The sequence below is a fragment of the Lissotriton helveticus genome, chromosome 1_1 (assembly GCF_964261635.1).
Source record: "Lissotriton helveticus chromosome 1_1, aLisHel1.1, whole genome shotgun sequence".
Lineage (NCBI taxonomy): Eukaryota > Metazoa > Chordata > Amphibia > Caudata > Salamandridae > Lissotriton > Lissotriton helveticus.
Window position 1 is genome coordinate 1,659,525,578 of NC_136057.1, and position 12,914 is coordinate 1,659,538,491.

Genomic DNA, 12,914 nt, shown 5'->3' on the forward strand with positions numbered 1-12,914 from the left:
TTTGATACCCTCAAAGGCTGACAGGATCTCCTTGGGTGGAGGTGTCAAGGACACACAGGGAGACAACTCAGAGCCACACGTGTTATTAATTGATTCATACAAGTGGTTCGAATTTACCATTGCCCACTTTAGGCGTCGTTTACCGTCAGTACACTTTAAAACCCCACCATCTAACCTCTTCTTACGGAGTTCAAGTAACACGCCACCCAGTTGAATACAGACTGGGTTATGATCACTGTATTGGTTCTCCTGAATTTTAAAATCCAATATAGAAGTACCAAAGGCACCAGAGAGAAGTACATGGTCATTGTAGGATCCCCCTGGATTGCCTTTATATGTGGGTACATCATGAAGAGTGTGATCAGCCACCACAGACATGGCCGAGATTAGGTTAAATTCATTCAAAAGATCATTCAGCAGATTGCCCCGGCGAGTCTGATCAAAATGGAAACCTCTCTGTCTGTGGCAACCCAGTAAACCCGTTACAGTATCGCCTGGGTTCCCACAAGGATGTACATTGAGATCCCCTGCAATAAGTATATGATGTGGGAGGCTCTCCAGGTTATTCCTGAGAAAATTACCCAAGTCCACAAGCCTACACTCCCCAATATAATTTACAGCATTATAAAAATTGATCAGGGTTAATGAATCTTTCCCTTTCTTGACCAACAGCACTTGAATATCAGTATTGCAGAAGGAGTACCTTTTGACTGTGCATGATAATGCTAAATTGATATACACAGCCAATCCCCCTTTGGCTCTACCGCTACGTGACGGCTCTGCCGGTACAAAGAAACTTTTGTACCCTTCTATAAATACATTATTCCCTACCAGCCATGTCTCTTGAAAACATATCACTGCAAAGGATCTTATAAAGGCTAACCAGGTCGGGTCACTAATTTTGCCTGCAAGCCCGGCGATTTTCCAAGAGATTACATTGAATCTGGAGGTCATCAGTTCAGCAGGGGCCAACACACGTACATCTAAGGCTTTTTTTGGGGGAGCCACTGGACTGGCTTCAATGCTAGCCCCTGCGACTATGTTTGGTTTAGTGTCATCTCTCTGAATAGTTTTTAGCACTTGAGTAGGTTCACAGGTTTCTACAGGGTGGACTTTATCTGAACCACTATAGTTCAGGGGAACGTTATCTACCACCAGTTGCCCTAAATAAGGCTCGGCCACATCTGATACCCTAGCTGTATTAGCTGAAATTAGATTTGGTTTATCCCATGCAGCAGTTAAGGGATCCAGTGCTACCTTCACCTGTTCCCTATATGCTATCCCACTTCGTGATTCAGAGGGGTTATATCTTGCAGAGAGCGGGATCTTTACACAAAGTCAGTCCACTCCCTCAAGGTCTCCCTGAGAATGGAAAGCGTTCAATCGGTTGAAAATAGGAACCCTATATTGGTTATCATAGTGATCATAGTATCTATTTTCAGGGATATAGATTGAGTGCGGATTGCCATGGATCATATGTTGGTTATCATAGTGGTCATTGAACCTACTTCCCTTTGTGTAGTGTTGGAACGTATTTCTTTGGGCCATGGGGGTTGGTGGGTAAAAGTAACAGAGTTTGACAGTTTGAATCCTGCTTTCTAAGTCGCCTTCCCTCCAGCCGCTAATATAATTTGCCACACGCCTGTCTTTAAAATTTATAATAATGCAGTCGCCTTCTAAGACCTTGTTTCTCTGACCCACCCAGTCTACCCTTCTAACATGAATTATTTAGCCGTTTAGGTATGAGGGAATTGGCCTATATCTGGTTAGCCAGTGGCTAACTTTATTTTTTAATTCACTATGATTTTCTAGTTTCCCCTCTCCTAGTGTTGGTACACCTAACATGACCACGGTAAAAGGGTGGGATTCAGGAGGCAAGTCGATGCGTACATTCTTGTTAACAGACTTTGATCTTTTAGGTTGCTCTGGCTGGTTATTGCTAACAGTATTATTCAGGCCCTCTGCTGCCCACTCACTCCCGTCACTCCCATTTACATTTTCCGCTACTACATCTCTAGGCTGTACATTAAGAGGGGGCAGCTCGTCCCTACTCCCACCTGGCTTGTTTTGAGGCTCCTTATGACTTTTATCTGGAGGTGTCGGTGTCTGTAGCTGTTTGGCCGACTTACGAGTGGCTGATACAGCTTCTTGGGTATTTTTATTATTTAGCGAGTTCGATGGTTTATCATTGAATTTATGATGAAACTGTGGTTTGTGGGATTCAGTAAATTTTGTCAGAATTTCATTATTTTGCTGTTGCACTACTTCTATTTTCTCCAATTTCTCCCCTAACGCTTTCACCCTTTCATGAATGGGGAGCATAAGAGACCTCATTAGATGTTCCATTTTTACCATGAGAGTCTTCACACAAGTGAAGTTATCGCAAACCTGTTTTGCTAGTTCAATAGTGTCATGTCCTGTGTCTCCCTGGGTGTCTATTGTCTGAGTTTGGACTACTAATGTAGTAGGTTGTGCTACCCTATGAGTGATCCTCTGTGTATGGCTCGAACTTCTCCTCTGCCCGGGTCTGGATTTGTGCCTTACAACCTTCGATTTTGCCCTGGATTTGTTAGCAGCCCTCACAATTCTTCTAGAAGGCAATTTGCCTGTGTACCCTTTCCCTATCGAGCACTCATTTGAGGGGCTCCCTTTATTAGGTGATGTACTAACTTCGTTAGGTATACAAACATCAATCCCTTCTTCTCCATCCAACACATTGATAAGGTTGGAGGGTTCTACATTTATCTGCATGCTAGGGGTCAGAGACAACCTACGTTCCCTGTTGTCAAAGTCAGGTGGTAGGGTTTGATCTAATGAAATTATCTGATTACTATCTATGTTTGGGAAACCTGCAAATGATTGCATGAGGATAGAATCCTGTGAGTACGCGGTAGTAGTAGAGGTGTTAACATTCATATTGATTTGAGTTGACTGGTTGGATAGACACATACTTGGGGGTAAGGAAAGGCGCCTCTCCGTACTCTCAATCGCATTGACCATGACTCCTATGGTCTTTTAGAGCATTCTGTCTATTGCGGTGAGACTTGTGAGTGGTGTGGTAACTTGCGCCTTTTTCCTTGAGGTAGATCTAGTCAACATTGGTGTATTTTTGGACTTATTCATGTTATGGAACCTTGGCACGGCTAAGAGTATAATATACCGTACCCCCCCTTAATTAAAGCTGTTATGCAAATGCAGAGTATAAACTTGTGCCAAAAAGAAAGTCCAATGACCAAGTAAAAAGTCAAAAGTCACCTCAATCACAGTTACAGGGGGTGTGACGAAAGAGGAATGGTCCAGCCCAGCCTGCTCGTGCCTCTGAGGGCCACAGAGGGCCCGCCCTTTGCCCGGGCTTAGCCCGGCGTCCCACGACGGGGGGAACTCGCAGCCTTTGTAGCGCCTCCAGGCGCAGGGATGACGATTCCGGACTGCGCCGCCGCAGGGGGTGATGGGATGCCGAGTCCTCCACTCAGCGGCCGCGAAGATGATAGAAGCGGCGGCGGGAGGACTCGGGTGGACTCGTGCAGCACAGCAGCAGGGTAGGAAAGCGTTTACTTAGCCCAAAGTCGCTATTGGCAGTGTCCCTTGATTATTAGAAGCCTCCTGCTGTTTAGTTACTATGAAAACCTGTAGTAGTTCATAGTAATAGGAGGCACATGTGGCTCTACCGGCGGAGCAAACAGACCCTGGACACTGAAAATGATCGATTAAGCATATCAGGGAGCATGAGATGCTTGGTTACCTATGGAGGCCTCTGTGACTGAAAGTTATAATGTACAATTGTTCTTGTTCCTCCATGAACTACAGTATCCTACTGAATGTATTCGTTTAAACATAGTAAAAAGCAATAAAGAACTACTGGGCATGATTTTAGGCAATCAATGTGAGTCTACCCAATTGTCCATAATTTCAACTTGCTCTCCAAATTTCTATCACGCTGAATGGAACCCCCTAAATTTATGCTTCACAGGAACTGACTTGATTTTAATCTTATGTTTCCTTTATTTTCCCCAGTTCTTTTGAGGACACATTAGGGAACTTTTGGGCCCACTCCTGTCCATTGTCTTGACAGCTGACAATTAGACGTTGTTCCTCGGTACCAGGGTTGAGAATCTATCCAAATAGCCCCTTACGAAAGCAACCCAATACATTCAATACCTTGACTTCTACATAGATAGTCCCTTCAATGTGTCCCACTTTAAATTCTAGTACACGCTCAAAATAACCTTGAAGCTCAATCATACGACCTTCATAGGACACAAGCGAGCAATTAGGGGGCATCTAGCTTCTAGTTTTTTCAAGTGTTTCTGAATAATTCTTGAGTAATAATTGTAATCCCTGCCCCTCATTCAATAAGAACACTTTGTGCCCAATTGCAATATCAACGACAGGACCAATGCATTGAAAGCGATCACCTCTAATAATTTCTTGACTATCAGTAACTACAAGAACTACATCCTCACTACATTTGTGTTCTGATCACATTTGTAATCTTAATCCTTACATTCACCTGCATCAGCTACCAATCTTCTTGCAAATTCTACAAGAGACATTTTTAGCCGGACAAGGTCTACCCATTTTATTATGTTGTGTATTACCACAACAAAAAAACATATTTAAAACAATTCCTAGTATCAGCTTTGTGAACATCACATTCAGGTCTCTTTTGCATAAATGCACTTGGACGAACTGTATTCACTGTTTCCACATGTTTATCTTAAACCTCGTTGGCTGAAATTTGAGACATCTCACTGTGTCCAGCAGTCTTAATTGGCTCTTCTTAAGTCGGATTGCCCATGGACTACAATTTTTGTCAAATAGATTTATCGTTACACAGACTAATAAACTGATCACGAACCAGATGATCATTTTCAAACTGACACTCCGAAATAAGCTTACTTAGAACAGTACATACGTGTCAACATATTCTACAGCCAATTATTTCCTTTTAAAAAACTTGAGTCTGAGTACCAGTAGACTTGGCAGTGTGTAGTATCTAATTTTAAGTTTCCAAGCAGGCACCTGATTTTCATCAATCTCTTCACCTTCAACTTGTGGAATATCAAGCAGATGTTTAAATGTAGACCTCCTCTTGAAACTTAGCAAATTTAATAGTAAACATTTTATTTTTCAGCTCTAAATATTGATGCACCTATGGGCCCCACATAAGTTTCAAAAGCATTGAACCATTGACTACATGAGAATTGGAATCTCCAGACATCTCCCAAAATGGTGGATTTACCGACATGTACAACTCACACAAAAAGAAACACACAACTGAAAAAAAAGATCTAACATTTGCTAAGTAGAAGTGTACCACTAAACAGAGCGATATAGTGCCCGACCTAAAACACAGTGCCAGCAAGGAAAACAGTAAACTTGGACCACACTTAAAGTGCAAAATAGGTTTGCATATCACAGTGAAATATATGCAGCTTTGAATTTCAACTGGTGTGCATATTACTTGGAAAGTTTATGCACCAATTATGACTGTATCAATAGTGACTAGGTGTGCATATCCCCATGGAGATTTGATCAGAAACAAAATGTTTGTAGTACACACCCTCGTTGATCTGAAGCGAAGCCAACCAATGATTTCCCCAAAGTTCAGTAACAAGGCCACGGATTTATAAGCGTCACTAAAAACATGTACGGTGAAGGCTGCTCAAATAGCAAGCCAGACTCAAATATGGTAGCCAAAATGGTGCCTAGCTTAAAAACGGCAGCCAATGATGTCACTAGCGCACAATGCAGCATGTGTACGTTACAGATGGCAGACAAAGTACATCAATCAGTCAATCAAACAGGATTTAGAATGCACTGCTAATCACCCACAGGGGTCTCCAGGCACTGCCTGGGGGCATCAGTTGAATAGCCAGGTCTTAAGTCCCCTTCTGAACTCCAGAAGAGAGGGTGATTTCCGGGGATGAAGGGGGAGACTGTTCCAGGACTTTGCAGTGAGGTAGGAGAAGGAAAGCCTTCCACTGTTGCTGCTGCAGATGCTGGAGTGTGAGCGAGGGAGAGGAAAGGTGGATCTCTGGAGTCTGGAGGGTTGGTAGAAGCTTATGTGATGGTTGATGTATGCTGGTTCTTGGTTGTGCAGGGCTTTGTAGGCGTGAACCAGAATCTTGAATTGGCATCTCTTGTGAACGGGGAGCCAGTGGAGTTTCTTCAGGTGAGGGTGATGTAGACTTGTCTGGGGAGGTTGAGGATGAGTCTAGCCACTGCGTTCTGAATGATCTGTAGTCTCTTGAGAAGATTTGCTGTGATTCCCGCGTAGAGAGTGTTGCCGCAGCCCAAGCGGCTAGTGACGAGAGCTTGAATAACAGCGCGTCTGGTAGGGACTGGGAGCCATTTGAAGATTTTTTGGAGCATGTGCAGGGTGAGGAAGCAGGCGGAGGAGACCGCATTGATCTGGTTCTTCATGGTGAGTTTGCTACCCAAGATGATGCCGAGATCTCAGGCGTGGTCCATGGATGTGGGAGTGGGTCCCATTGCAGCAGCCCACCAGGAGTCATTCCATGGGGAGGTGTTGGTCCCGAAAGTCAGTACATAGTCTTGTCTGTGTTGAGCTTGAGGCCATTGTTTTGCATCTAGTCAGCCATGCAGGTCATGTACAGGTAGAAGTTGTCGCTTGTGATGGATGGGTCTTTGGATAGAGAGAGGATTAGCTAGGTGTCTTCTGCATAGGAGATAATATTCAGCCTGTGGTTTCTCACGAGGTTGGCCAGGGGGGTCATCTAGACGCGAACAGAGTGGGGCTGAGGGATGAACCTTGAGGGATGCTGCTGATGATGTTCTTGGGCTCAGAGGTGAATAGTGGAAGGCAGATTGTCTGTGTTCTACCATTGAGGAAGGATGCAAGCCATTTGAAGGTGTCCTCTTGGATTCCAATCTGATGAAGACTTTTGATCAAGTTGTGGCGGGACACAGTGTTTAAGGCCGCTGAGTGGTGGTGACAAATTTCTGTTGCAGCCTCACACTCATCAACTGCACATGCTCATACCTTGTAAGTTGCACATTCGCTTTACCTCGATTCTTCTGCTGCATCCGATCCTTTTGATCTAGGCAGCAAAGGTGTTGCCACAAAGAAGCCATCAAAACCTGCTCACCGGACAGCTGAACTGTAAATGATAGAGAGAGGAATGGAATAATGAAGTCTGATTGTAGTGTAGGTTTGAGGGATGACTGCCCGACTCGCCACCAAAATATCTGTGTAATGACGACACTATCCTAAAGACGTAATGATACACATCTTGATTTGTAAACTGCTGCTATGTCATCCATATATATGCCCCATGGCCAGGACCTTTCAACTGTCCAAAACCAGAAACTACACAGAACACCAAACAACAGGTTGGAATACTCTGACTCCTAACCTTCCACCCGTTAAAGATGAAAGGCTCACAGCTCATATAGTAAGCTCTAGAAATACACAGATACTACACAGTCCTAACAGTTTAAAAAACAGTAAACAAATTGTGAGCAATTAAATACGTATGCGCTGGGCATGTTGCGTAGAGCTTCGATCCACCAATATATTCTCGATGCGCAGCTGGAGCACTTCTGGGCAATGGAGGGGCGCCCACTAGGGGAGGCTATCTCTGAACAGGAGGTCAGTGGTACTGTCAGGGGCATAGCAGGGGCTAGGTGCTGGGCACGGATGGACTTCCTGCAGAATTCTATGGGACATAGGCAATCAACCGGTTCCCTGGCTGACTCCAATGTTTAAAGCTGCTAGGGAGGCCAGAGAGCTACTACACAGCACATGAGAGGCTCTGTAATGGCATTGCCCAAACCGGTAAGGTATAGTGAAGTGGTTGGATCATACACGTCCCTTTCCTTAAGGAATGTACACTACAAGATTCTAAATCAGATTCTAGCCAAAAGAATCTTGCCCCACATACACAGACTGATCTACCCTCACCAGTCAGGGTTTATACCCCCACACAGCACCTCCCAAAATACTAGGTGACTGATACAGATACTGTACCACCGGAGAAAAGTCCCCACGACGGCCTTGGCACTGCAATATATATCTTTAAGGCATTTGACTCCCTGTCCTGCGACTTCCTTTATGTCACAATGACAGGCATGGGTCTGGGCAGTGGGTTCATCAGCTGGACTAAGTTGATATATACAAACTCAATGGCCCATGTGAAGACAGACTGTGTCATATCCAACAGTTACGTGGTGGGTAGAGGTACTACCCGCTGCCCGCTTGCACTGGTGCTGTTTGCAATGGGCCTGGAGCCACTAGTTAATGTGATCTGACAGGGCTCTCACTTTCAAGGGTTTAGGAGTAATGGTGCCCCACTGTATTTGTCACTGTATGCTGATGATGTGTTGCTATAAATGTGAGGTGTGGCTAAGGATATACGTGTGGCATTTGGAGCATTAACACAATATGGAACACTTCCTTACCTGTAGGTCAATTGGGAGAAATCTTGTGCATTCCCTATTGCGGTCCATGGGAATGGGACCAAACCTGCAGCATTAGGGGACCCCCTGCAGTGGGAACCTGCCACAATCAAATATCTAGTGGTCACATCTACTGTACTACAGACCAACTCATAGATGGAAATGCTCCGGCAATTGTGACCTCTTTGCATCACTCTATCCTGCCAGATTATGTCAGCCGCTGTGTGTAATGGGCAGGATAGCCCTGACAAAGATGATTTACCTCCCCAGATGGCTACACCACTTCACAGCTCTCCCAAATGTAATCCCCACGGATGTATCCTGGGACATAGCTGCCCTGATCCTGCAGCCTATCTGGGATGCCCACAGAAAGAGAACGCCAAATTGAAATTGAATGCCTCAGAGGGGGGAATGGCTGTTCCGGACCTGGGGCTTTTCTGTCATTCGGCACAGTTGCAGCACTGTTGGGGAGACTGCTAAGGGGATAGCCCTGACTTCCCACCTGGCACCATCTTGGCGTGCCTACTATTGTTCCACACGAGGTGGGAATCCTGTTGGCAACTTTCATCTATGCATGGAGCTGGAAGCTGCAGCACACGAGGACTCGGGCTCCCTATGATTCTGCTCACATCCCTCTTCACCCTACTACATAGAAACAAATGCAATTAACACACAGACAATCTTGACTCAGGAAGGCAGTGCCGTAAACCTTCCTGCTGCCCTACATCAAAAGAAAGGGGCAGGAATGTGCTGCATCTATAAGATATGGCTCATTCCCGTCCTTTCTTCCAGCACTGGCACTGAAAGGGCTGTCTTGCGCCAATGCAGGCACCCTTGCACCAAGGTTGGGGACGCATTTGCAGCTTTACATAACATTGTAAATCTGGGAATGTGTCAAATACCCATAGCATGCCTCCCCATCGCAGTGTGATGCATCACAGCAACTTGCGCTGCTTTGCCTCACACCATATCTACAAGGCCATGAAAAGCCACGCACGTTGGCTTTATGTTTCCTTGTAGATATGGTACGGCAATGGGCGTCACCAAAGCCTCATTAAAAATGAAGTTCCAGTGGCTCAGGGGCCTTGTAGATGAGGCCCTAGGTCTGACACAGTATTATAAAACTCTCAGATACATCTACGTTACGCCACTATGGATGCCATAGTTATACCATGCTACTTGGGGTCAAGTGGAGGGTGGGGGGGATGGAACAAATGCATATGATGTACCTCTAATGTAAACTCAATAAAATAAGCAAAAAAAAACTGTTATATACAAATGTGAATAGTACACATCACTTAGTTAAAGTTATTGTACAGGTAGATTTGAATATTTAGAGATGCGCAGAGAGGCTATATCCCATGGCTGAACCCGGACACACCCTCCCCAGCTAAATACTGGAGGGGGCTGGAGAAGTGTAATCCTGATCCCATTTGAGATACAGTAGGATTGCATCATAATCACAAGTAGTGAGCCCTCAAATATGTTCTGTGTGAATAGTGTTACTAAGGAGAGTGGAGTATTGCATATTTAAAGTACTCCATATGAAGAGTTTTTTAATAGAACGTGATTAAAAAAGGTCTATGTAATATTTATATATTAATGTGACAGGAGAAGTTACCAAAATGTGTCCCATTGTGAGGTTAAAAAATTAGAATGTGAATGTGTAAACAAACTTTTACATTTATACGTGTAACAAGAATTCTTTTCATGCAGGCGTATTTAGAATGACATCTTCGTAACTCATTTAGAAGTAGCCACCAACATACCTGTTCTTGCTGTGTCTGCTGTGGGGGAAGACGTGCTTGCAGTCTGGAGGCACTGCTGGGGATTTCAACTCCCACCAGCCCCTGCACTTGACCCACACGCTTAATAGAGCGACGCTGGCTCGCGGTCCTCGTAGCCGCCAAACATACCTGTCCTCGCCATGTCTGCTGTGGGGGAAACCGTGCTTGCAATCTGGAGGCACAGCTGGGGACTTCAACATCCGCCAGCCCCTACGCTTGACCCACGCACTTAATAACGCGACGCCGGCCCATGGCCCTTGTAGCTGCAAATGGACCTGTCATCGCTGAGTCTGCTGTGGGGGAAGCCGTGCTTGTACTCTGGAGGCACCGGTGGGGACTTCAACTCTCGCCAGCCCCTGCGCTTGACCCACACACATAATAGCGCGAAGCCAGCCCACGGCCCTTGTAGCCGCCAACGTACCTGTCCTTGCTGTGTCTGCTATGGGGAAGCTGTGATTTCACTCTGGAGGCACCTCTGGGGACTGCAACTCCCGCCAGCCCCTGCGCTTGACCCACGCATTAAATATTGAGACGCCGGGCCTTCGTAGCTGCCAACGTACCTGTTCTCGTTGTGTATGCTGAGGAAAAGCAGTGCTTATACTCTGGGGGCACCGCTGGGGACTTCAACTCCTGCCAGCCCCTTTTCTTGACCCACGCACTTAATAACACGACGCCGGCCCGTGGCCCTTGTAGCTGCAAATGGGCCTGTCATCGGTGTGTCTGCTGTGGGGAAAGCTGTGCTTGCACTCTGGAGGCACCGCTTGGGACTTCAACTCTCGCCAGCTCTGCGATTGACCCATGTGCTTAATAGCGGGATGCCGGCCCACAGTCGTCGTAGACGCTAATGTACCTGTCCTCGCTGTGTCTGCTGTGGGGAAGCCGTCCTTCCACTCTGTAGGCACCGCTGGGGACTTCAACTCCTGCCAGCCCCTGCGATTGACCCACGCGCTTAATAGCGTGACGCCGGCCCACAGTCCTCGTAGCCGCTAATGTACCTGTCCTCGCTGTGTCTGCTGTGGGGAAGCTGTCCTTCCAGTCTGTAGGCACCGCTGGGGACGTCAACTCCCGCCAGCCGCTGCGCTTGACTCACGTGCTTAATAGCGTGACGCCAGGCCGCGTAGCTGTCAACGTACCTGCCCTCGCTGTGTATGGTGTGGAAAAGCAGTGCTTACACTGTGGAGGCACCGCTGGGGATTTCAACTCCTGCCTGCCCCTACACTTGACCAACACACTTAATAACGTGACACCGGCCCACGACACTTGTAGCTGCAAATGGACCTGTCATCACTGTGTCTGCTGTGGGGGAAGCTGTGCTTGTACTCTGGAGGCACCGCTGGGACTTCAAATCCGGCCACCCCCTGCGCTTGACTCACGCTCTTAATAGCATGACGCCAGGCCGCGTAGCTGCCAATGTACCTGCCCTCGCTGTGTATGGTGTGGAAAAGCAGTGCTTACACTGTGGAGGCACCGCTGGGGATTTCAACTCCTGCCTGACCCTACACTTAACCAACACACTTAATAACATGATAGCTGTTAATTGTGAGGCCCAGTAGTATGCCCGAATGTCGGGTAGAGCATACCCCTATCGTACCAGCTCCTAGTCAGTTTACATGCGGCCACCCTTGCCGACAAGAATTACTAAAATTTTAATCTTCCTCCAGCCACCTGCCCATTTGTAATTATTTGAGTAAATATGCCAGAAATGAATTGCACTCAGACAGAATCTACACAGCAACAGATGAACAAAGCTTTACACTGGTTGACACAGTATGCTTATGGCAGTCATGTTTCATCAAACCACATTATCATGGCGAGAAGGGTCCCTTGGGTGGGTAACACAGCTAAAATGTACAGAGGGGTTTGCATAGTATTAAATTTCAATGACCAACACCTTGTGAAACACTTACTGGATACACTCCCCAACTGCCCCTCGACATTCACGCAGATTAATGCATTACCATTAGGATTTTTTATAGACCCCCGGGAGCTAAGTAATTTGGTTCAGGTTATGGTAGTATTCCCATTCCCCCTTTTGCAAGTGTTCAAGAAAAAACAATCATCCTGGGGCCATATCATTAAACAATACATTTGCTGTCTTGGAAGATCTTGAGGCATGTGACTGACAGGAAGCAGAAAGGGTGGGCCAGCAAACATCTTTCCACCCTGTAGATAACCTTTTAATTGGTATTTACCCATACAAACTCAATAAAGGCATGATAAAAACATTAAATTGGAATATAGCTGGGCTCAGATCTAAGATTGGCAGTTTGGAATGGCCCAGGCTTTTACACCTATTCGATCTAGTATGCCTTCAAGAAACATAGGAATCCGGTCCCACCCATATAGATGGATTTTGTACATTCCATACCCTGGCAATTCCCTCTAGGTCAAGCAGCGCAAGAGGGGGTTTACTTACAATAATTAGACACACATTAAATGTAAAAAATGTTGGTATCTATGATTTATCTCTTTACTATCACCTTATAGTGGGTGAAGGACCTGGAACTGAGGACATTCTGCTAACACATTTTTATAACAACAATTTTGAGGGCGATATGACTCAGGTGATTGATTCACTTGAAAAGGCAATTGATGCTGCCATGACTAATCATTATGACCCCCTAAATATAGTATGGATGGCTGACTTCAAAGCTCATAGTTGTATTAGGATAGCGAAACCAATAAGTGGCCTAATTGATGAAGAGG

The 12,914-nt window shown here is 45.9% G+C and overlaps 1 protein-coding gene across 3 annotated transcripts in view; it reads right to left on the reverse strand.

Moving 5' to 3' along the window:
• LOC144830053 (17-beta-hydroxysteroid dehydrogenase type 6-like) overlaps positions 1–12,914 on the reverse strand; it is a 123,375-nt gene that overhangs the window by 61,801 nt on the left and 48,660 nt on the right. The gene's annotated exons all lie outside the window — the stretch shown is intronic.